Source organism: Mustela nigripes, chromosome 1, assembly GCF_022355385.1.
Source record: "Mustela nigripes isolate SB6536 chromosome 1, MUSNIG.SB6536, whole genome shotgun sequence".
Taxonomy (NCBI): domain Eukaryota; kingdom Metazoa; phylum Chordata; class Mammalia; order Carnivora; family Mustelidae; genus Mustela; species Mustela nigripes.
In genome coordinates, this window is record NC_081557.1 from 127,551,996 (window position 1) to 127,559,150 (window position 7,155).

The 7,155-nt window shown below is 36.7% G+C and overlaps 1 pseudogene; it reads left to right on the forward strand.

Moving 5' to 3' along the window:
• Positions 1-5,072: 5,072 nt before the first annotated feature.
• Positions 5,073-6,044, forward strand: LOC132013672 (pre-mRNA 3' end processing protein WDR33-like; annotated as a pseudogene).
• Positions 6,045-7,155: the final 1,111 nt, after the last annotated feature.

A 7,155-nucleotide genomic window follows, 5' to 3' on the forward strand; every position in this document is an offset into this window, starting at 1 on the left:
TCCTTCTCCAGTTTAGGAAATTTTTCATCTGTTATTTATTCAAATAAGTTTTCTTCCCCTTTCTCTCTCTTCTTCTGGCATCCCTATAATGCAAATATTAGAATGATCAATGTTGGCCTTGAGGTCCCTTAACCCATCCTCAATTTTTAGTTCTTTTTCCTTTTAATTGTTCAGCTTGGGTACTTTCCACTACCCTGTATTCCAGATCACTGGTTCTTTATTGCAGAATAATCTAATTAGCTATTGATTCCTTCCAGCATATTTTTTCATTCCAGTTATTATATTCATCATTTCTGATTTTTTATATATATCCTATTTCTTTGTTGAAGTTGTTACTGAGTTCATAAACTCTTCTCTCAAATTCAGTGAGTATCTTTATGACTCTTATTTTGAACTCTTTCAGTTAGTTCTTTTTCTAAAGTTTCATTATATTCTTTCATTTGAATCACTTTTCTCTTTTTCTTCATTTTGACTTCTAGTGTTTGTTTCTATGAATTAAGTAAACCATCTACCACTTCCAGTCTTGAAGGAGTGGCTTTATGTAGGAAGCCCCTGTGTGGACTATATGTGCCTTGAGTCTTTGGCTAGCTGGGTAGAGTTGGAGTAATTGTGAGCTAGGCACTCTGCACCACTGGGCACTCTGCACCAGGGCCATTCTGATGGGATGGATGGAGCAGAAATGAGTATAGGCTAGATGATACTGGGGTGCTCTGCAGTGGGGACACCCAAGTGGGATAGATGATGTTGGGGCAGGCATGCTCCAGGACATTTCAAGCAGGGGCCACTTTGGTGGGATGGCTAGAGCTGGATTGGGCATGGTCTCATGTCCAGTGAGTATCCTGGAGGGTCCTGGAGTGCTTTATATCTGGGTCACCTTGGCAAAATAGCTGAGCCTGTACTGGGTGGAAGTTGTGTGTGTCCTGATGTGTGCCATGACAGCCATGGAGGGACAGCTAGAGCTGAGGCAGTCACAGGTGTGGGGTGTATTGGGAGGCTAGCTGGAGCTGGTATGGCTAGGGACTCTGCTCCTGTCTATGCTGTCAAGGTGGAGGGGATATGTAAACAAGGCATTCTCCAGCACCTATGACTCAGAAGAGAGTTTCAGCAGTTTCATTACTGTTAAGTGAATGGTCTAGGGTTATTAAATAGGTTTTGTTCACCTATATTCTAGTTTGACTTTAAACCACTATGTTATTTTGTCTGTTTGTTTCTGTTGTGTTCCAGGTCAAGTGAATATGTATGTGGACCCCTCAGTGCTATGCCTTCCTACTGTAGTTTGTAGAATCATGGATGGGCTTCCTATTGTTACTGTCTCTGTTGTTGTTCTCTATGTGGTCCCTCTCACCTTTTTTGTGCAAAAGCTGTTCAATTGATCCTCAGTTCTTCTTCAGGAGGGTTTACTGTATATGAATATTTAATGTAGGGTGCCTGGGGGGCTCAGTCAGTTAAGTGTCTACCTTTGGCTCAGGTCATGATCCTGGGGTCCTGGAATTGAGCCCCACATCGGACTCTCTGCTCAGAGGGAGCTTGATTCTCCCTCTGTTTGCCTCTCTGCTTACTTGTCTTTTTCTCTGTGTCAAATAAATAAATAAAATCTTAAAAAAAAATGACTTGGTTTGTCTGTGGGAGGAAGTGAGTTCAGGGTCTTTTTTATGATGTCATTTTGGGCCTGCCTTCAATACCCACATTTTTTGAGCTAAGAAATGACAACCTTGAGCTTTGAGTCAATGGTGAACTAGGATTTTAAGTTTTTTCAGGCAGAGCCTGGTCTTTCTCAGAACCTTCACTAAATCTGCCATACCTTTTGAAGGTCATTTCCAGTGTACTAGGCATGTACTGTGCACTTTAAATACATTAGTTCATTTAATATTTAAAATACACCTGAGTTAGATTTCATAATTATCCCCATTTTTATAGATGAGAAAACTAAGGCATAGAGAGAATAAATAACTACCTCAAAGTCACTGAGAAAGTAAATAGCAGAGGTCGGCTTTGAATTCAGGCATTCTGACTTCAGATACTGTGCCCTTAACTACTTTGAGAGATGAAGCATATTAGGGGCAGAATGATTCTGGGAAATTTCTTCTCTCACCAATTTTTTAAATAGTTTTCTTGAATAGGAATAGGCTTCCAAAGTGAGTCTGTGAAGTCCAGAGGACATCCCATGGATAAGTGTTGAGATTGTTTCAAAACACTAAATGTAGTATATTAGCTTAAGATGGTAATTTATTCTTGGGTAGCTGGGATATACACCAAGTGATTTAAGTGATGAGTGCATGGAAAACCTTGAGCAGAATTTTTTCCTGAGTGTGCATAGCTTCTCTGAGTGCAGACAGCCATGGTTAAAAATTGGGATATTATTTGAGGATAGTAGCACAATATTACTTCATGGAAACTATATTCATGTTGTCCTGTGTTTCATGTGTTGCTAGCCTCTGGGATGTTGTAGAAGATATTTTGTGGGACATATGAAAACACACTAACATTTTGAGGGAGTAATAAAATATGTATGAATGTGTAGAAATATGAATAAGTACTTATTATGATTTATTCAAAAGGAAAATACTAAGAGAAGTAGGATAATACCTAACTTTTGCAAGTGAATTTCACATTATCTCACCTAATCTTATTTATAGACAAGGAAGGTAAGCCTTACAGAGTTTAACTTTCTCAAGGTCCAGATATGATAAGAACAGAACTGGATCTGAAATCAAGTTTGTCTGATAGCAAAGTCCTTGATCTTTACCCATCACTGTGTGTGTGTGTGTGTGTGTGTGTGTGTGTGAGAGAGAGAGAGAGAGAGAGAGAGAGAGTATGTCCATTTGAGAAGTAGAAAGAATGTGCTGAGTAGAATATAAGGAAATGGTTTCTTTTTGTAGTTCTAGTAAAAGCTGAGTGGTGCTACTTCTATACATACATTATAGAGGTCATTTGGTTAAGAAATGTTATTGAGAATATGTGTTATTAGAATTATATGAAAGATTCTGCTAAAAACATTAGAAGATATAAAGAGCAAATGGTCAGCTCTACCTTATGCCACTTGTGGCAGAAAATGTCTTTATATTACTTATTGATTTCTTGTTCAATGTTTCCTTCCTGCTTTTTTTTTTTTTTTTGAATATCAGCTCATTTAATTACACTAAGACCATTTTCTTCTTCCAAGTTCAAGTGATAATAGTCCTACACCAAAGAGCTCTCAGTGGGAACTAAATGTTAGAGAAAATTGTAAGAAATATTTTAATAAATAACAAAAGGCATGGTTACTGATGATATAAGTCTGGCAGGAGTGAGGAGACATGAGGAGTGCAATGTTTTTCAAAAAAGAAAACCTTCTTTTTCCAGATCCCTTTGTGACTGAGTGACAGCAAAGATGCTGAATCATCGCTTAGGAGACACACACTAAGAATATACAATGCGCTAAAAAAAAAAAAACCACTGCTGCTATTAGGACTAATGGTCAAAATAATGATTGCAACTTTGGACAAACTGTCTTCACAAAGAAAGAAGAGATTATCAGGACTCCAGTAAGATCATTGATATAAAATACTTTCCTAAGGAAGGTGGGATTTCTGTTGATTTTTATTATGAATGGCTATGAGGCTTAGGGTTGAACCTGTGGCCATAACCCACCCAGCTGTAGGTTGACATAGGTTTAGAATCCAAAATTTCTCTTTTCTTACTTGGCACATCCATCAGAAGATTCCTATAAGTTACATATTACTGAATGCCTTTCTTGGAAAAGGAAGTGTTAACTTTCCCTACTCCTCTCCGTACATATACCACAACCTTATTTAGTTCAAGAGTGCATAATCAGAGAATAACTAAACTGGGAGTACGGTAGTCCCACCTCATCTGCTGTTTCACTTTCTACAGTTCCAGTTACTTGGAGTAAATTGTGTTTCAGAAGCAGATGATCCTCCTTCAGACATAGTATCAGAGGGTCAGTAGTAGCTTAATGCTATGTCACTATGCCTGCCTCATTTATCTTACTTTGTCTCATTACATAGTCATTTTTATCATCTTACATCATTACAGGAAGATGAGTGTAGTACAATAAGATATTTTGAGAGAGAAAGGCCACATTCACATAACTTCTATTACAGTATATTGTTATAATTGTTGCATTTTATTATTGTTGTTAATTTCTTACTGTGCCTAATTTATTATTTAAGCTTTATCATAGGTATGCATGTGTAGGAAAAACATAGTATATGTAGGGTTTTGTACTCCTCCATGTCAGACATTTACTGGGGGGTCTTGGAACATATTCCCCAGGGAAAAGGGAGGACTACTATAATAAGTCATTATCAATGTGATAGGGTAGTGATGAGTACACATTGAGTGTTCAATAAATCTCAACAGCCGGTCAATAAAAATAGGAGGGACAGTAATTAAGATGGATCTCCACTTTGGACGAGGTAACTGGAGACGGAGGAAAGGTGATAAAGAGTTATGCTGCCCCCAGGAGTCAGTTAAGCCCTTCTATTCCTTGGAAATCCTCATGAAACATGGACCTCCCTTTGTAAGAAATACCATGATATTAAGGAAACACATACTTCAGGTATGGCAAATTGTGATTGCTCAGATTAAGGGAAAAAGATGTGAGTGACTTAAAGACAAAAAAAAAAAAAAAAAACCAAAAAACTGTGGCAAGGCTGCTAGGAAAGCCTTAAAATTCTCAAGAAAGAAGCATAATGCATGAATAAAGAATGAATTTAAAAATGAAGTCTGAGAATCAGAAGGCTGTGTCTTCTTCAGTGAAGCTCGGGCTCTACATCTAACTTTAGTTTCCTTGTCTATAAAAGGTGAAGGGGGTAGGCTAGTGTAGTGCCAAGGCTGCTGTCTTAAAGTCCCATTGTACTAAGCTTGAGTAATTTCAGAATGTACACAAAACTGACACATTGAGGGGAAGATTATAAGAGCTCTTTTGGAGAAGAGGGATTGAGAGGGGTGCCAGGAAGAGGGCAGGGCAGGCAGGAGAGACATTCTTGACTATGAAGACAAACCCTTCACTCACCATTCATTACCAACTCCGCTCAGTGCTGGAGGTATCCTAGAATGAATATATCACCATGGCTACCGAAATTGGTTCTCTTCCCTGTTTTTTCCATACGCCAAGTTTCCAAAACCAAGTGCCTCCACAACTATTGTATAAGCGACCTGATTTTGCACAGCAGTAAGGAATGCAACAGCTTATCTTTGATGCAAAATGGATGAGTAAAGAAGTAAACTGAAAACCATAGACTATAATCCATCTGTAATTAAGTACTTGGAGAATAGAATATGGCAAAGAGATCAGAGAGGTATGTGGGCAATTCAGCCTCCTGCAGGTTATTACAATGATATAGTCCCATATATAGGGATGTTGAATAATCCTATGAATGCAGTAACAACAAAATTTGTTCAAACATCAACAAATAAAGTGTCTGGTATTTGTTGTTAGGTAGACTTGAGAAGGAAGACGGTTGGTCACTGGAGCTTCTAGTGGAGAATTCACCTTGTGGAATGGACCCAACTTCAATTTTGAAACAATATTACAGGCTCATGATAGTCCAGTGAGGACTATGACTTGATCACATAATGATATGTATATATTGACAGCAAATCATAGAGAATATGTGAAATAGTGTCAGTCAAACATGAACGAAGTCAAGATGTTCAGGAACATAAGGAGGCAATTAGAGAGGCCAGGTTTATACACAATATATCATTTTCTGTAGTCCCTATTGTCATGGTTAAATTATTCTCTAAGTATTCTGGGTGCAGAGATGCATGGGTTCTGTCAGATTCTGGGATACTTTCTGCACCCTATAAACACAATATTTTTCTTTGCTTTCACACACTCACCATTTTACTGGCAGTCTTCAGAAGTAGTGTTGTCCTGGTACCAGCCTTCACAGTATATTAGAGATGTATTGTCTGCAGCATTTTGCACAGGTTTTCTCTTTTCATTTATGGTTAATAATATGTGTACATTATTCCTTTTGATTAGCTACTGTGTAAGAGAAGAATCATTCATTCTGAATAAAGAATTTAGCCTTTAATTATACAACTGGGGAAAAAAAAAACAACAACCTGACATATTATCCTTGATCCCCAGTAAAATGTTAGGTTGCTTGCCTGATCACAACATCCCGCTGCCTGTTCTATAAGTACTTCTCAAGGAACATAATATACTCTGGCAGTATCATTTTGTTTTAAGGATGTTCTTTGGGGGTAAATTTGCATTTTGATATAATTTATAGCATATGAAAAGGATCTCCAATGATGCTCTTCCCAGATTCACCAGTTATTTACATTTGGCTTCATTTGCTTAGTTATTCTCTGCATGGGCATATATGTATGTGTCATATAATATATATACTTATGGACAGAGTACCATTTGAGAGTAAATTTAAAACACTGTTCTTAGTTTATTGCATATTTCCTAAAAACACAGGCATTTTTTAACACAATCATAATCCAAGTAACAAAACCAGAAAATTTAACATTGATATATATTATAATCTAATACATAGTTCATACTGAATTTCAGTTAACTAAATCAGTAATGTCCTTTATAGATATTTTTCCTTGTTCAGAATCCAAACCAGAACCACTTACTGCATTAGTTGAAATGTCTCTTTAAATATGGAATGGCTCCTCAGCCTTCCTTCACCTTCTTTGATCTTAATATTTTTGAAGAGTACAGGTGACTTGTGTTATAGAATGTTTTGCAACTTCAGTTTGTGCAATGTTTCCTTATAATTAGATTCAGATTATGATTTTTTTGGAGATAGTTGTATCATTGAAGTTGTATTGTGTCCTCAGTGTAACATTTCACTTGGCACATAATATTGGTTTATCCCTGTATTAATAATGCCAACTCTGATAATTTCATTAAGCTTCTAACTTTCTTTGCTATAAGTTAATGTTTTCCTTTTATAATTAATAACATTTTCATTCATATTATAGGATTCTAATCACATATAATTTAGCCTATTAGATATTGCTATTCCATTGTTTCACTTTTTTTCTGCTAATATTTAGACGATTTCTATTGATCTGTTCTCAAGTTTAGTTAGTCTTTTCATTGATGTTTCTGGTCTGTTGATAATACAATGTATGAGCTTTTCATTTCAGATATTATATATTTCATTTCTAGCAATTTCATTT